Source organism: Corvus kubaryi, unplaced genomic scaffold, assembly GCF_017639235.1.
Source record: "Corvus kubaryi isolate FWS band 111438036 unplaced genomic scaffold, C.kubaryi_AGA036_p1.0 70, whole genome shotgun sequence".
Taxonomy (NCBI): Eukaryota; Metazoa; Chordata; class Aves; order Passeriformes; family Corvidae; genus Corvus; species Corvus kubaryi.
In genome coordinates, this window is record NW_024582058.1 from 1,115,637 (window position 1) to 1,134,977 (window position 19,341).

The window sequence follows — 19,341 nt, forward strand, 5'->3', positions numbered from 1 at the left end:
TCTATTATAGGCATAGAACAATCCAGTGTTGATGCTTATTTTAAAATTGAGAAGTGATGAAAGCAATTTTCATAGCCCATTTTAAACTTTCACTCAAAACATGTAGGTTAATGGAAGTTAATATAAACAGCATGGAACAGAAGGGCTAAAATCTGATGAGAAACAATCAGAATAATTTGGTCTGCCAGCTGAAAGGATACACATGTACAACTAAATTGAACTTTGTTTATGCCTTTTGATTTTCAAGCCTTCTCTAAGATGATTAGCCTATCTCCAGTTCTATCAAGGGAAAAACGCCTCCCTCTTTCTGAATCTGCTTCTAAATCAACTCTTTAAATATTGTTTTTACAATATTAGGTATGTCACACTATTTAGTTTCTGCTCTAAACATCTGCAAAGAAAATGTACCTCCCGCAACTCCTCGCCTGCTCCTGACTTTCTCTACATCTGCTACTATTAATTTTATAGTCTCTGATTTGTTCTTGCCATTTTTTGATGTAAACAAGATTAGGGAAAGCCCCTTTTTGTTTCTCCTCTCGTATACCTTTCAGAAATGGGATCATAATTACAGTGCCAAACCATTTATGCAGCTGCAAGTAGTACTCCCAGGCACTTCAAAAGAGCTCTTGACCAAAAAGAAATCTCAGATGCTTTATAAAAATAAGAATGTTCACTATGAATGGAATTAAAATGAAACATTACCTAAGTAGGGGTGCACAGTAAATGATGAGATTTTATACAGGAAAATAGCAAGGCCTCCATAAGCAGCCTGCATTATGCTTGTGTTTATATTAAAAAAGCTGCGGTACTTTTTACTCTTAAGCGCTTGTTTCATTTTTGTACACAAGTTACATCCACTCTGCCAGACACCATTTATAATGGCAGACAATCAGATCAGACACAACACTCAAGGGTTTTTATAAACTTCACATTAAAAAAGCAGCATGTCAGTAAATTTGGCTACTACAGGTTTCCCCCACCATTTAATTCCCATTTGTCTTAAATTGATAAATGGCTTAAAAGTCTCTGTACACAGTCGCTCACGTAACCACAGCACTCATGCAATGGTCCAAGCCTCTGGTTTTAGGAAATCCCCTCAAAAAAATCTGCTTTTGTGCCACTTACGAAGTCCAGGGAATGTACTTCACATGGGAAAGTTTTCATTACAAGCTTCCCAAATAAATTTTTTGAGACACCAAAATGGCGAAAACTTTAGTTCCACAGGTTTATTTTGATGCAGTAATGAGGACAGCAGTGGTTTTTTATACATGCTGTTGAAAAAGAAATAAACACAGTACTTGATAGCACAGAGATATCAGAAGTTACTTAATTATCATACATGAAAATTGTGCTTTGGAAGTAGACTGCAATTCACTGCAAGTTGTGCTTAGGCACATTCTGCACAGTAAGATTAGTATAAAATAAATTATCCTGAAAAATAATTATATTATTCAGTAATTTTTTTACAGTTTCCTTTCTGAATCTTCATGTTGAGGCTCCACTTATCCACGTTTTTTATTAAGAAAATGGATACCTAATCTAATAATACCCCAGATACGAGTGGCTTCATGAATTGTAAAAGTTAAAACTGGAAGAATTATATCTCTCATAAATCAGAGCTCCTCTATTAACATCAGGAAAGGATTGTGGAAATTTCCATCCCTATCAAGTACTGCCCTGAAAGAAACCAGACCTTTGACGTGACTAGCACAGGCTGCCCTCAAGACCATCAGGAAGAAGAATTAGTTTCAGATAGGGAAAGACACGGGCCAGTAGCAGAGCCTTGAGTTTCACCAGGAATGAAAGCTCAGACTCAGGGACTAGTGGAGGGGCAACGCTAGGGAGCACAAAGAAAACTCATGGAGCTATCCTAAAATTGGCTGCAAATGAAAGGACTCTGACTGTTCAAGGCAGGGAAAGCAAGCTCTGCTGTCAGTCATTCCAAGGGATCTCTGGAGCTGGGTTTTGCCCTCACTGCCATCTCTTATGCCATGGCTGAAAGCCAGTGAAGGATATCGGTGTTTAATGGACACAAAAAATCTATCAGAACATGTGTCTACAAAATCTCTCAAAACATACAAATTAAAACCTAGCAAAACTCATTATTAAATTGGCATATTTCCTTGATTTTAGTGTTTTTTTCTGAAGGATATGTGTAAATTTGTAGCCAGAGATTCTAATAGATTTTTGACTCTTCTAGCATTTGTTTTATCAAGTTTACAATCAGCTTATTATATCCCAATAGTCTGCATCCAGTAGAGAATCACTGTCCATCAGTTAAGGAGATGCAAGCTCCTTTAATACATTTCATGACTAGGACATGGAAACTAAGGTTAACCTTTGTCTGCTGCAGTGTTACAGAATTATAATTCGAGATGCAGTTCCTAGCAATTTGAACAGGCCAGTAAAGCACACACTGATAAGGCTCTAGAAACCAAGGGATCTTAGGTTACGTCGTCAATGTCTAAATCAACACATCTACAGAACGACATAACACTTACATTTTCCCACATCACAGAGCACATTTTGAGAGCTAGCTGGCTGGCTCACAGTTTGGGGTGGGGTTTTTTTTTCATCTTTCTTAATTATGTGGTTCTGTCAATCACATAAAATTCCCTCAAAATAATGACCATAAATAAATAGTGTCATTACTAATCATTGAATGATCACAGGCAAATCGAACCCCAGCAACAGTATCTGACAGCTCCCAGGGGATACAAGTGCTGTCAGTCCAGAACCTGCCACATTAAGAAGTCCCTTAGCTGAGCTGTTCTACCGATAAAGAATTGAAGTGTGCACAGAGCTGTAAGGGAACAAGTGGAATAGTTTTCTACAGAAAGTTTGCAGCAGCTGCTTTTTCACCTTGCACAAGAGTATCTTGCCTGAAAACAGCTCTCCCTGTCCTGGTATGGCACCTGTACCAAGGACCAGCAGCACCTCGCTCATTTAGTACCCAGTGCTCTATCTATGATTTACTGTTGATGTGAATTGTTGGAGCTCTGCCCCTGTTCTTGTGCAGTCAGACCCCCTTTCCCACTTTGGTTGTATGCCATGAGCCCAGCTGCAGTATTTGGTACATCCAGGTATGCCACATACATGGAACTCCTCAGTTTTTCCCAAGGCCAAGACAAACTCAGCTACTCTTTAAGAGAAATAGTCTTCAAAAATATCAGTTAGCTTCTTAAACTCAGCTGACATATGAAAGTCTTCAAAACACGAATAAGCTTGAAAGAATTTATACAACAGAAGACTTAGGGCTGATATTCCCAGTAACTGAAGGGAGTCTGCAAGAAAGATTGAGAGAGATTATTTACAAGAGCATGGAGTGACAGGACAAGGGGGAATGGATCCAAACTGACAGAGAGTAGGTTTAGATCAGACAATAGGAAAAAATTCTTTACTGTGAGGGTGGCACTGAAACAGGCTGTCCAGAGACGACGTGGATGACCCATCCCTGGAACTGTTCAAGGTCAGACTGGATAGGGCTTTGAGCAACCCGGTCTAGTGAAAAGTGTCCCTGTCCATGGCAGGAGGATGGAACTGGACGATTGTTAAGGTCCCTTCCAACCCAAAACTTTCCATGATTCTACAAATTGAAGGAATCAAAACTTACTTCATGTGAAAAAGTAGGTGCTAAAGCAGCAACTTCTCACAGGGGAGGATGTGAGAGTATCAGTGAAACAATTTGGACTGGTGGAGAAGGGCACCTGTGAACACAAGCAATGGGAGGCAGCACTTAACTCTCAAGTACTTCATTAGTGCTCTGAGGAAGAACAGGAAACTTTGCACTTGGCCAACAAGGGAACAAGAGAGCTATAGAGAAAGAGGCTGTAATACATCCTACACGGCTGGAAAAGTAATACAGGAAAATACGGAGCTTTTTCTTTCACCACACAGCAACAAAGAAAAAAGCATTTAAACCTGATTGGAGTGATCTAGTCTTCATTAGTATTAGAATAAAGACAAGACTGCATTCCCTGAACTTCAGATTGAATGGGAAAACAATCTGTTAAATATCAAACATAAAGATAGAAAAGATTTAGGAAAACAATCCAAAAAGCTAACAGTGCACCTTTCAGAGGCATAAGTAATATATTAAAGACTCTGAAAGAACATAAATATTTGTTTGTTATGCCCCTGATACAGCTCAACAGAGTAAGCCCTGACAGAACAGCATTTATTTCGCTGACCATCAGGTGTCCAAAGTCTTCTGCTGCAATTAATTCCAGTGGATTGAAGAGGAACTACTACACAGTTCTGCCAGTTGCAAGCAAAGGCTGTAATGCAGCTCCGGGTAACCCAAGTCCTTCCCAGGACTGACAATATTCTTCCATCAAGCAGTATCAGGACACTCCGTTGCGGAGAGGCTCCGAGTCCGCTCTTCATCTAAATTAGTTTTACATCAACGGTTCCTACTTTCCTGCTGTCAACTACCCAGTGATAAATTGATAATGCATTTTAATGAAGGACAGTGTACACATGCAATAAAAAATAATGATGTTGCTTATATACTTAATGATAAAGTTTTTATTCTTTTTATTCAGTTTGGAGACTTACACAAGCCATTAGCTAGATTTCCATTTCAAGAATAAATTCATGGTTCACACAGATGTTATTTCAAAATCAGCTTGCTGAAGATACTGGGATATAGTGCATGTGAAAGTGCTTTGCTTGGGTTTGGGGGGTTTTTGGTTTGTTTGGGTTTTTTGTAACTAACATAGCAATGATGTCAGGTCACCCACAGCTTCTCATTTTTGTGCAACATGCTTCATTCTCTGAAAAAAATGCAATAGTGCAGGTGTGCAAGTAATAAGATCTTATAAAGGAAAAATACTCCTGCTCGTAAATTAAAATGATCAAACAGCTACTTAGTCTAGTTGAATTCTGATACAAACGGGCTACATGAGACCAAACCACCAAGGCCTATTCCACAAGGAACCCATGTAAGCCATCAAGCGAGCCATACTTCCTTTTTTAATTTAAAAAGTTTCATTATCTAGACGAAGAATGGAGATATGTTTTTAATATCTGTCTGACTATTGCATGGATGAAGAAGGGCTTTTATTAATAACTACCAGGAAACAGGCACGCCAACCACAGATCTCTTGGCTTCACCTCACCAATGCGAAGGAAAGAGCACGTCTTTCATCAAGAATGGCAATACATTCTTCCAGCTTACTATTTTACATCCTCTCTGAGGCTTTTAACCACTAGACTGAATCCTGGACAAAGGAATTGGATGCCCAGAACGAAAGGCGCAGGGGAGCAGCAGCTATTTATCCACTCTTTGCAATATTCTTCTGACAGTGTGCAGCGAAGCAGCCGCCGCCAGTGCCCACCGCCACTCAATATTGAACGCCGGCGCACAGCGGAAAGGACCTTTCCATCAGACGTCTCCAAAGATCCTCTATTAGCAAGACTTAAGAAGGCCTTTGTCATCTCAAATATGCTCAGCTGCTCACCGCATGGCGAAGCGGTGTAAGAACCATTTAAAGATGTGTCTGACATCATTAATCTTTTTGCCCTCTGACCTGCAGAGCTGAACTGTAACTATGGCGACTAAAGCTTGACCGTACTACGCTGAGAAACTTTAAAGCTCAGTAGTATTTTGGGTCACATTGTTAAGATGAACAAAGGAATAAAGAAGAAATGTGACAATTTCCTGGGAATTAAGGTCAGCAGGTCAATTGCCCTAAAGCTTTATTGTTATATGATAAGCAAGACTAGCTGAAATAATTTTTCAGCAATTAGAATTTAAAAAAAAAATAAACCAAAATCTAGTTTGTTGTCTGAAGCAGAAAATTGGTCTCTGTAAAAGCACTATGTAGCCCATCATTGAGCAAGATTACTCAACAGCCTTTCCTGTACCATTTACAGCACAAACACTGGAAAAAATGGGCAGTAGGTATCAATTTCACATTCTCATATCAGGTTTATTGTTAATTCAAGGTTTGGGGGCGTGTGAAACGTATTTATTAATGAGTTTGGAATTGAATCTGCTAAGATTGTCAGTGTTTTCCATCCTCCCTTTTCAAATGATTCATGAAAGTAGGTGGGAATAAGCAGCCTGAATACACTGATTTGGAACATCTGTGTAAAAGCAGCATGTCTTAAGCTGGGAATAAATACAGTATAGGGGCTTGTCCTAACTAAATGCTATGACAAATACCAATCCAAATATTTACAGTCGATAAAACTAGGCTTACTAATACTGTTTATATAATTAGGTAGTGTGAAGCAGTGTTCATTTTAATCATGCATCAGCAAAATTCTTGTCTCCTCCATTTTATTATAGTTTCTAATTTATTCAATAAAATTAATTCTACATCAGAATTAACTAATTACGAACATTTTTTTTTAGGCCCAAAAGCTTTTCAAATTTTAGTTATTAAAGCCCATACCATGTAGGACCACAAATGTACCCTGTAACAGCAGCTAAAAAGCAGACAGATACAAAAGATTTAAGATACGTATTGATTTATCATGTTGGGTTTTTTGAATTTCTCACATCAGTACTGAAGAAAAACTATTGTAATGCAAAAGTGCAGCACAGACTGTGCATAACATGCCAGTTTAGCTGAGCATATCACCCACAGAAGTATAAAGTGTGTGAAGGAAAAAGCCTGTAAAGGAAAGCTTGTGAAGCAGCGTCTTCTTTCACGACGGGAAAATTAAACATAGCTCAACATAGTTTTTTGGGGTTCTCACAGTTAATATATTTTATTTAATTATCTAATAATTATGTAAGTGTATGCTAAAACAGTGCCACTTGTTCATTAATAAACATTAATGTAGTACAGAAGTACTGCAAGGCAGAAGTACCAGCTCAAGCTTCTTGTGACTATTAAAGAATAGAAAAGCAAAATTCCAGGCACCCTGCAAGATAGTCCTTTCTTCTTTTCTTTTTTTTTTTGATACTCTAGATGTGCCTGAGAAAAAGAATTCTACAAAACTAGTTTTAAAAAGTCTGTAGACTGCCAGTCTGACAAAAAAGCATAGCAAAAAGGATGCCAAAGTGGGAATGCTATCAATAAAGAATTCAAATTTTGTTTAATTCTTTTTGATTCTGAATTTGCACTGTTGGTTGAACACAATCTGAAGCAATCACTGCTGCAGCTGTATCCATCCTGGGGAAAAAAATGTTAATGGCTCTAGAAAACCACTAGAAAAGCTCTAAAGAAGGAATTCAAAACCTAGAAAAATTTTTTCAGTGTGGGCAAATGGAAGAATGTAATTAATGTATGCATCCAACAGCAAGGTAGGAATGATTTACCTGCAGCCATCAAACCCCAGAATAATTCTTATCACGTAGATTACTCGTCTTGCTGAGAATGTCCAATGCCACTGACACCAGGCAGATCACAAACTGGAACGGGTTTCAATAGCAAGGGCAGTTTGGAGGACAAGCATGCAACAGTTCATATTTAAGATACACAGCGGACTCTTCACCTTGGAAGACAGGATGCCTTTTGAAGCTGTGCCTGTGACAGCTGTGATACCAAAAAATAGTGTCAAGAGGTTATTTGGGCCCCATTATACAGAAGGTCACTCTAAATGTCATAATGGCACACCAGGGTATTTTCATCTTCTCTCAACTTGATACAAAACATTTAAGAGTCAAAAAGCATTTGCTCTTAATAAACTATCCTTTAGAAACCACAATATTTTAGCATTGTTCTAAAAACAGTTACAAACTAACAAACATGCCAACTTACTGAGTAAACCCACAGTGCTAAAACTTGGCACAGAAGGGGGGCATTCCCAGGTGCCACACTCCCACTACCCACTCATGAACGAATAATTACTCTGGAAGTCAAGAGACCCTGGAAAACTTCTAAAACCTCAACAGTTATTACTTTCTATACAAGAGAATCCCATCTGAAGTCATACATTGAAGTGCTACTGAGTTGGCACAGAAATGGATTAAAGCCAGGAAATTCTACGTTTAAGCTGACTCGCCATCCTTAGCACACTCTATTGTCCTTTATCCCTAAAATTTAATTAAACCTCAGTCCTGACCAGTTGTAATAAGTAGTACAGAAAACTGATTATCGGAATTGCTTTCCTCTGACGGTCTATTGTGCTACACTTCCTCTCTGCAAAATACAAAAGACCCTATGTACATTTTTCTTTCTCTGTGAAAAGAGGGCTGGAAAAAAAAATCCAGTCTGAACTTTTATTTAGTTGCCAATTGTGCTGTGGAATGAAACTAAGCATTTTCCTTTAAAAGCAGATTCAAATTCAGTACTTAATCATGCCATAGCAGAGCAAGAGCAGCAACAAATTATGTTACAATTACATTAGAAATTCTTCTACAAGATTTTGTTTTCAGTCACTTCTAATCTTTCAATAGCTGCTGTTTCTAGGACTGATATTTTCCTAACAGCATTTGTGCCTGCAACTAGCTGCTCTGATCAGAAACTTTTGGAATGCAAAGAAAATATGTATGTGCATGTGTGTGCAGAGCACAGACAGGGAGAAAAGCAGTCACGTTTGATTATAAAAAAAGTTCTAGAAGCCATAAAATATTTCCTTTATTCTTCTATGTGTTTTTTTTCCTTATTCTAGGAGATTATTTACTCCTGTACTAACCAATTTGTTTTCTCTGCTGCAGATCACTGAAATATACTATTACAAAGTAATGGTTTTAAAATTTTAAAATGCTATGAACTCCACTTCAAATAACAGACTCAAAACACAGGCCTCAAGTGCCTACATTAAAGCAGACTCACCACTAACTAGATGGATGACTAAGCCAGGCAGAAAGAGGTAAAAGAGCTGGCAAGCCACAGGACACACGAGAGCACAGGTTTTAAAATTCCTCTTTGTCTGCAGTGCTCTCCCTCTTACCCAGAAAAAGTCAGATGACTTGAAGATATCAAATAACATCTGTTTTCTAAACAACACACTAATGCCTGCAAAATTTATAACACCCACTTTTGAAACAATACAGAAGACAGCTCAGTCCACAAATCCAAAAACTTTAAAGGAACCGTAATTAGCAATTTCAAAAAGATGCCTATAATCCAGGCAGCATATCACTGCCATGAGATGAAATAAAAAATACGTATACAAAGCTATCTATGGTATTATAAGGATATCCAACAGAATTCAAAAGTCTCTGGGTTAAAACTATTAAACTTGTAGAGCTTCAAAGTGGAAAGGTACAACCCTTCACAGGCCAGCAACAGGTCAGTGCCTGTCAGTGATGCCTCATCGTTCCTCTGGTAAATGACTCCTGGTTTGGCTGCCACGGCTGCCTTCATTCCCATCTACCTCTGCCTTTTGCCACAAAAACAACCCAGCAACATGTTTGCTCTACAAAATGAAAATTCAAACCCATACCATGTCCTCCTGGCTCTCTGGCCCAGCTTATATGAATATGTTTTCCTAGTACACAGTGTTCTACAGATTGGGGTACCATAGCAAAGGACAAACTGCCCATTCCCTGCGTTTCTACACAGCATTCCTGGGTTTACAGAGTTACAGTGGTGTTTTCCCAGCAGTCACTCCAAAAGCAGCTAATGGTCAATGTTAGTAACTTCTCTTCATCTCTAAGAAGGGAACTAACCCAAACCACCCTAGGATGAGAAGGCAGGTGGGTTTCAGAGCTGGCTACATAGGATTAATAATCACAGAATCACAGAATATGCTGAGTTGGAAGGGACCCATCAGGATCATTGAGTCCAACTCCTGGCCCTGCACAGGACATTCCAAGAATCTCACCATGTGCCTGAGAGCATTGTACAAATGCTTCTGGAGCTCTGTCAGGCTTGGTGCTGGGACCGCTTCCCTGGGGAGCCTGTTCAGTGCCCAACCATCCTCTGGGCAAAAAAACCCTTCCTGATATTCAACCTAAACCTCCCCTAGCTCAGCTTCATTCCATTTCCTCGAGTCACTGGTCACAAGAGTGAAGAGATCCTGCCCTGTTCTTTGGCAGCACCCACTGCTCAGGGACTCCCAGAATAAGTGCTGCACATTTCAGCAATAGACATGAGACTGATTCTACTTGAAACTTCAAGTAACGCAAGCACCACATTGTGAGAGCAAAGGGCTGCTACAGTCATGACAAAATGAACAGCTGCCACACAATTTGATGAAAGTGCCAGTTTCCATGCCAATACCACAATCCTTTCAATGAGGCATTTGGCCAACATATTAAAATCCTTAGACCATCAGGAAAACAACAAAGTAATTCCACAGTAACAGCCCCAGCATGTTATGGCATCTATTGTTATTAAAAATACAGTAGATGTAGAATTACAGGTTACAGAAAGAGATGAGTATTTTTTTTTAGTTTCAGAAATTAAAAAGCAAAGAAGAAAAATGTTTTTGTAGTAATATGACAGGCGACATAAACTGTAAGAAATTTGACAGCTGCATATGCCAAACTCGTACATTTACTAAGAACAAGTCTGTACGAGACCTCTAAGGCAGAAGTTCACAGATGCAGCATTGAAGTCAATTCTGAACGGCGATGGTGGGTGAAAAACCATAACTAGCAGGCAGCACGGCTTTGCAGTTGTTTTGCAGGCAGCTCAGAATGGTGAAGTAAATAAACAAATAAGTGAAACTGAGCCAGCAGCAATTTGTGACGTGCAATGTGACTGGCTGTCATTCAGAGCTGGCTCATCTGCTCTTTGAGCAGATGAATTTGACTTGAAACTCTTCCATGCACACATGCACAGAAAGTTTCCCCTAAATCCATGGAGACTAAATAGAGCACCTAATGAGGCTTAAAACTTGACTTTTCACCTCTCTGAAAAGCATACCTGCAGTACTGTTAAAGCTGACCACAAAAGCCAACTTCAGCCACACAGTGCAGCACACCAGACCCAACAACCAAAGTACACTGGAACAGGATGGTCCCACAGGCACCAGCACTTGTCTAGCTCCATCATGAGCTGCCTAGAAAAGCAGCACCAGCAAAATGTGTTCCATTCTAGGAGGAAGTCTGCAGTTGGCAGCTGAGCTGACTAAAGACCTGGCCAAACACAAGCTGATGCAAAAGTGGAGATGGGGCTGCCCTCTGCGGCAGGAGCCAGGCAGATGTATTGCGCAAATCCATTTTTAGATGCTCTTGCCAGGAGTACTGAGGACCTGAACTCAATAACCTGAATCCCTTCTGTTATGTGCTTCTACACTCCACTGTGTGCACAGAGCACAGAGAGCACAGAGCTGACCTGGCACAGGCTCTAAATGATTGTGGTTGAACAATCCATAGCAATCATGACTTGTTCGCTAAAGAATTTTCAATTGCAATCAGAACCTCTCTACAACCCCTGGGAAAAATGATCAAGAAGAAATGAAATAGGCTTTGTTATATCCACGAACAATAACGTAAAATAACATCAACTAGAAATAAAGACAAATACTAGGCAGGCTAACAACAAATGGAGTTTTCATTTCTCACTGGGGCTATTTTTAGATGCATTCATATTTAAATATGAAGGTAATTTCCCAGTGCAGCTGTTAACAGCTCTTCCTGAGCTTCTCTTGGAGTTTGGGTGTTGCATCTGCTGGTATTTGCAAGGCAAACTTCTGGTTTCAGTGCATTAAAACTACAGAAGCAGATGTTTCAAGCATCACCTTCAAAAATCATACTTTGCATCTCAGGGGGTACTACGGTCAATTTATTTGCAAAAGGTTTGAGGTTTTATGTACAAAACTATGTTGCTATTGTAACAAGCATCTTGCATGGTTTTTAATCTACCTAATATGCTGAGGTACATATCAGGTGAACAAAACCTATAAATTATGTGCTAGTTTAGGCTACTGGTGGTTTGAGAAATGCATGATTTTAAAGAACCATTGCTAAGGTCAAGAACTACTCCAGTTTTAATGAGGGACTCTTCTCATTCAAATGAAGATTTTATATTTTTTTTTGTCAATAAGTGGTAATTAAATAGTTCTCATGCATGCTACTGTATCTGAAAGCCTGCTTATGTGGAGAGAGATACAGTAATTCTTTAATTAGGACTACAGACATACCATATTTGATTCAGATCATAGGTCCAGCTAGCCCTGTCAATACCACCACCACATAGTTTTTGCTTTCACAGCAATGTGCAAAACTGAGTTTTGCACCTCCAAGTTTTGTCAAAATACCTGAAGATTAGAAACGGCTTTATATTCTGGTTTTAAAACTCATCTAGAGTACCAAGCAAAGAAATGAAAAGCCAAACCACTCAACAGTGTATATCACTGATCTCTCTATCCCATGGCATCACTTAAACTGTAATGACTGCTACAGGCTTGCACTTAACCTGTTGTCCTGGCAGAGCTAGGCCTGCCTTTGACCCTTTTTACAACTCCTCTCCAAAGGGAATGGAGACGAAGCCTCTGGCATCAATGCCACAAACCTTCAGCAAAAAGCAGTGGGCTTTAGGGTGGAGAAGCAGGTGGAAGAGCGAAGCAGCTTTGAAAATCTTTTTCCCCACCAGAATTGGATACAAAGCTATTACAGTGTAGACCACTCTTAGGGGAGACTAAAACATGCTCAGCTGTCTATGTGAAAGGCAGGAGTTTGGTTTTCTTACTTTTAAGGTGAGGAGAAACAAGGAACTCAAAGAAAGAGTCAGACTGACTCTCTTCTTCACTAACAAAGCTGCTGTTGTCACCTTCTCAGGCAAGTCAACTCTGTTACGTGCTGCACATCACGCACAGCTACATCCATCCCAAGGTCAGCCAAAATGCCACTGTTTTCCTGAGTCACAGAGCTGAAGGTCTCTTATGGGTTCCTACAAGTTACTTCTCTTTAGGACTCCCAACACTTCCCCAAGGCCTTGGGATTGGCAGCAGCAATTAGTGTGTCTTCACCAAAGGCCAAAGAACAAAACCTTTGAGGAAGGAGATTAAAGATGGATTAAGGAAGGGAAAAAAAAAAAAAAAAGAAAATATACAACACTGCTCCAGATACAAAGCTTAAAATGAATTTCAGATTCTGATTCCCATGAAAATTCAGCCTCTTAGCACTTCAAGGAACTTCATCTTCAGTAGCAGCAAGTCCTATCCACTAAATAATGCACGTCCATCACCTGCTCAAAGTAATTCCTGGTTCTCAGACCTTCTCCTCACTTCCCTCCTTACCAGCAAGCTCTGGGCAGAGACCTGGTGGCGGAAAGCTTCCCTCACTCCTCAGCGTCCCTAGTCATTCTAGGTGTTGGAACTGGGTGAAAACTGAAGAGAGATTGCTCTAGGAATACCTGGGAAACCCTCCAACTTGAATGTGCTTCTGAGACTCAAAGGAAATAGGATGCCTCTGCTGAGCATGCCAGTGCTTTAGGAATGAGATCTCCTTTGCATTTGAGGTAAATTCTAAACAAAATTTCACAGGTAACAAGTAAAATCACTATTAATAATGTACTACAAGGAAAGGAAATGTGAAAGAACACACACATATGCCTTACAACTATCTTTTTTTCTGTTTAGCTTCAAGGATCTTTCCATAGCACATTCAGCCAGCAGATGCTGAAAAAACGCCAGCGCCCGCACCAATTCATGCAGATGGTGCTGGTGGGGTTGACTCCTTTACAAAAATTACTTGTTTTCTCAACTAAGATAAAGTTTCTGCATGTGTGTCCTTTTCCTGAGTCAGAATTTCATCAAATGTAACTACATTTCTCACGGTCAGGGAAATTTCAAAATTCCTGTTAATTCGCTTTTAATGACCAGATCGACCCATAACATTCTGCCAACTCCGTTAACTGCCGTTGTGCAAAGCCATTCCTGAAACACCCTTTCCTGCTGAACAGACGAAGACAGAATAATAACCCCTGCTCACGACTAAATAAATCTGTTCAGACAACGTAAACTTAGTCCTTCCTGAGAATAAACACTTTTGAGTTATTCATATATTCAACACTGGCACAGTCTTTCATAATTTCAAACCCAGGTATTACACAAGCAAATCAGCAAATGCAGAGACTCCGGCTCATTGCTAGATGTTAACACAGACTAGACACAAACAACTAGGGTGGTGCATTTGGGCAAAACTGTGTGCTAATGCTTTGATTTGATTTGCCTGCAAAGCAGGGGGTGTACATTTTTGTAGAGCTTACAGATCACCACCTAATGCCTTCAGCAGCACTGTATCCCCATACACTTGCTTTGAGTTTACAAAGAATGCTAAATATTCAAATTGGGGAACTCATACATTATACAGCTGCAGAAAACTTGGCCACTGTAATTTTACCAGATTAGACCTAAGTGAAACTGCTCAACTAATAGGAGGAGGAAAGAAAATAGGAAACTATCTAAAATGTAAAATGGGCGAAAGAAGGACAATGAGGGAGAGAAAAGAGTTCAGCAGAAGCAGCTTCTCCCGGCATAAGATCAGTGCACAAAAAGCTGGAATGTGAGTGTTCCCATGTGGGTTGATGTGTGGAGAAACAGCTATTGGGCACTGCAGGAAGAGGAGAGGAGGTGGGTAAGAGGCAGGGCGTATGCAGAGAGCCTGGCAGAGGGGAGGCTGAGTACCGCGAAAGGAAAGACAAAGGTGGAAAATCCTCTGGTGCTATCAGGAAGTAAAAACAGAGAGGATCAAAAGAACCATTTTCGTGGCCTGAAAATAGACTTGAGAGAAAGCATATGACTTTCAAGCTTTCAGAACAAACCTATGAAGAACTGAGATTTATGAAAACTGCATAGGAAAATATAGCAAGAAACATGAATTTTGCCCAACTGATTGTCTGATCAGTATCTAAACAGGCAACAGCAGGAGCAGCAATGAGTTCCAACATTAATGGGAAAAACAGGAACATGGACAGAAAGGAGTCATCCATCCCAAGCCCCTTCTTAGCAAGCCCCAAATCACCCCTGCCATGCATAGCTATCCTCAAAGGCTGGCTCTGGGTAACTGTTACATAAGCAGCAAATAAAGCTCCGAGAAAGAGCCCAAGACCAAAATTGCACCAGACTTTTTTCTGCCATTTCAGAAGGTTTTGGGTTGTTGTTTTTTGGGTTTTTTACATATTTGTGTACAACTGGAACCCTTTTTATAGAGGCAGGTGTAAAAATCCATTTACCACTTAGTTCAGCTCAGTATAGGCCTCATCCATAAAAACGTGAATTTGCAAATGCAGAACTATCCTGAGGGCAGAACAGCAGGTTTTTTCCTTCACAGGATTCTTCCTCACACACACCAGACATTACTAACAATCTCAGTTAAGGTCTTCAAGGTTGTTTTGGAGGAACACTATTTTTCCTCTCTTTAACACACTTTCAAAGCTACATCAAGCGAAAGGAAAGTCTATTCTGTTCTGACAGCATCACTTACTTTGTCAAGCCAGGAAAAACGCCATGTTCTTCATAGCTGTGAAGGAGTTAGCACTATTTCTCCTAAAAATGTTGTCATGGTGGCTTCGTGGTTTGACATCTAACAAATAGAGGCAATCGCCTTTTAAATACTTCAAGTATTTAATCAACTTCAAGCATTAGGAGCAAACTTTCCTGGTATGGACTTTACATACTTGGCTTTCTTTATCCATTGCAGTATGTCCTGTAAATAATATAAAATAAATACCTTACTCAAAGGCTTTGCAATTTCAAGTACCCTATTAAGCTACTTAATTTTGCTATCCATAGCACGTGATCTCACAAGCAAAGCTGTTTATTTGCCTTAGGGAAAATACAGATGTGATTGCATCACTGACGTTTCTCAGTTGACAGGGGTTTTCCCTGGGGCTGATTAGGAGAGCTGGAAAGAAGAGCAGGGAGAAAGCATGGAGAGAAATGGGAGGAATGGCAGAAAATACAGGTGCAGTGATCTAACCTCCTGGCCTTTACAGAGAGACAAAATAACTACAATTACAACTATTATCACTAACATTCCTCTGACAGGGGAAAAGAAAGAAGCACACTTGAGCCCACCTAATTTTAAATGACTATTTAGTTTTAGACTCTTCGTACCTTTTTAGCTCTGCTGTGGACTGTCTTGCATGATTACACTCCCTTTTTTGTTGCATTGGATACAGAGCTGCTGCACCAACTTTGACAAGGAACTATATGTACATACACAATGCTGAAAGCTGAATTTGACAGACATTTATAATTGGAAGGAATGTATCCAAAACTGGATTCTAATTCTGAAATGGTTCAGATCATTTAAAGATCAAAGTCTAATATGAAATGCAGTATGTATTTGCAGAGAAACTCTACTTAGTGAGTATCACGAAACCTTACAGAACATGTGTCATACCGAAGTTCATATATCACAGTGTCCTCTTTCCTTACATGTCTCTACAAATCAGCCTATGTCTAACTTGGATTTGGGACAGCTTGCTTTGAAAAATCAATATACCTCATAAAAGCCTGAAGCTAAAACCCACTAACATTCATTTCAGCTTATTCCATTGAATATCAAACTATTACTCTCAGCTTTATCTGACAGAAATGTGTCCTTGAGATGCTCAACGAAGCAAGGGTTCAGTTTTGATTCTTGAAGACAGCCAGCCCTCTCCTTCTTCACCGAGGATGAGTGACCTCAGATTCAATTTCACTTCCCAGTCAAGGTGTTTGCTTTCTCAACATTTCATAAATGTCTTACCCAGAAATGTATGTGACTGGAACCTGATCTACAGCAGGACAAAGTATATCCAAAAAGCCTGCCAAGTCACAGGGAGAGGCATTCAGGTCAACCCTTGGCTGAAGGAGTTCCCAGAACTTCAACTCTTACCACACCATCAGGATGCTCAGGGGAAAAAAAACCAAGCATCATCATTAGCATGTTGACCTAATAGCACCTTACAGGAGTCTGTTATAAACTTGCAGTAAAATTCTTCGAAAAGCATTATGTAGTGTGAGTACTCTGCATTTCCCACCCGACACCTTTTAAACCCTCTCAGCCCATGAAGCGTTAACAAGATTACCATGTCTTCCGAAAGGTAATTTCCCTGTAGATCTGACAAGAACTTTAATCTTAGTGTCATGAGCATTAATTAATTCTATAAACAAAATACAGGTAAAACACTATGTTAACTTAGAAATTCAATTAAAATCGCTCATTATATTCCTAGGCTTTGTCACGTCTGTGTTAAATATTCATATTTTTATTCCCAACATGTGAGTAACTCCATCCTTATTAACAGAACTTCTTCATTCTCTTGAAGACACCTTGAATTTCTAAATTTTAAGAAAAAGATGGAGAACATGGTCAAAATCTCCATGTACAACAGGTTTTTTGTGCAGAGTATTTTAAAGGCTACCCACGTCCTTAAGAAGTATATTTATGGAGTTTACATAAAAGAATACAGTCAAAAATCTGCTTGCAACAGCACATTAAAGACCTTTCAATGCTCCAGAGCAGCTGTGACCTGGTAAAATCTAATTATTTTTCACATGCCCTTTGGAATTCTCTAGGAATATGTACTGTAATTTCTAACCAGTGCCATAAGCACTGGGCCAGCCTTGGAATTAAGCTGAGAGATAGCTGGATGAGTACCATATACATCTTTTATGAGCATCCCACAGATCTGTGTTAAGGCTTAGCAACATGGCACAGCAACATAACCCTGGAATCTGTTAACTAATACAGCTAAGTCAGGCATGAGAAAAACCAAATACACAACATTCTTGAAAAATACTACTATAATCGTAAAAGAATCTCAATTTAAAAAAAAAAATCTACAAGATAGCTGCAGCATTTCCAAACTCTTGGCATTTCCACAGCCCACTATTCTGTCCCACATGATGAGACACAGGCATGCTGTAGCACCAGATGTATCACTGTTCGTATAATACGTGTACATATGTATCCATATGCCTATAACATGCTAGATGTGCATTAAGATGTATATGCAATACAGTTGATTATTCTGAGCTGGTTTAGGCACAGCTCACTGCCAGGACTGTATTGATATACAGACAATTGCACCTTAACCTGAAGTCAATTTATTACTAGTTTTTACTCTCTTCAGGGAAAGATTAGAATTGAAGTGACAGCGAAAAAACCCTTTTCCCTCCTTATCAAGGAAATTCAACCCAGAATTTTTTTCTAATTTGTACAATAAATACAGCATGTATATAACATTTCATATATCTAAATATCAAATACAACAAGCAGCATTCAAAAATTTATTAAAATTCCTCTTGAGAAAGGATGAGGTTTGACGCTTTTTAGTTTGTCTGCTTTTGTTTTTGACAAAAGATAAACACCAGTGATTGAAGTATTCAAACTTTACACTGAAGGTGCACCTATGTAGCAGTTTCCATAGGATTTACAGTAGTCAAGCCTTCTTTGAAATTCATGGAGCTTGGTCTTGTAATCTTTTGATTCCAGCAAAAAGTGCAAGTGGAAGATAACTAGGATCAGCGGAGAGACTTTCTGGGAGCTAGCCTTCCCCCAGACCTTGGCTCTGTACTGGAGAACAAGCTGGTCAAAACCCTGCATGAGGTGGCCAGGATGACTTGTGCATGGCTAATGAAGAGAAGAGGATGCTCAGCTGTCTGCTGGCAAAATAAAACCCGTTTGATGGAAAATTTTTAAAAAACCAAAACAATGGAAACATCAACCACATCTACCGAAAACAATGCTACATGTGTGCTTGCAAGCTATGGTTAAAGGAAACTGGGTTTTATGAAAAAACACCCGGGGAAGATGTTTTCTAGTTTGCCCTTTAACTGCTATAAATTTTTGGTTGCGTTTGAAGAGCAGAAACTTCAGGAAAAATCCCTAAGGACTGCAGCCTGGCCAGGACACAATCCCCCTCAATCTCAGTCCTGCTGGGCATGATAAGGTAAGGTGAGCGCCGTCCCGAGTGGAACAGTATCCATTGATGATTCCAAAAGCAATCACCCCGGGAAAACCTCAAATCTTCCAAAGTTGCCATAGCCTACAATGCCTTACACGAAGTGCCAAAGCCAGAGAGATGCCAGGGGAGTGACGGCGCTCACAGCCATGTGGCGACTGAGACTGAGGAAATTTATAAATTTTTTTGTGTTTTAAATAGGTTTTTTTTTAAGCGCCTTCGTGAAACTCGCGGCCTGCCCTGCTCCTTGGACCCAAAACTGGGGAGCCGGGATCACCTGCCCAGCCCAAAACCGGGCACTAGGGGAAGAACCGGGGGATGAACGGGAGCCACCCCGCTCCCGGAATGGCCACCAGCGGCACCACCGCTTCTCTGCCACAGAAAAAAAAGGGTAAAGAGATAATTTAGAAGCCCCCCGTGCGAGGCAGAGCCGCCACGTTCGCCCACCGCCCCCCGCGTGACGGGGCCGTGGCGGCGCCTGCTGCGCCCCCTAGCGGCGGCCCCGCGCCACGCCACGCCCCGGCCCCGCCCCCCGTGACGTCCGGCCCCGCCCCCGCGGCTCCGCCGCTGCCGCCCCTCAAGTCGCGGCGGCAGC

General features: G+C 40.2%; 1 protein-coding gene across 9 annotated transcripts in view; it reads right to left on the minus strand.

Moving 5' to 3' along the window:
• The window catches only part of MACROD2 (mono-ADP ribosylhydrolase 2), an 877,989-nt gene that overhangs the window by 740,364 nt on the left and 118,284 nt on the right, over window positions 1–19,341 (minus strand). The gene's annotated exons all lie outside the window — the stretch shown is intronic.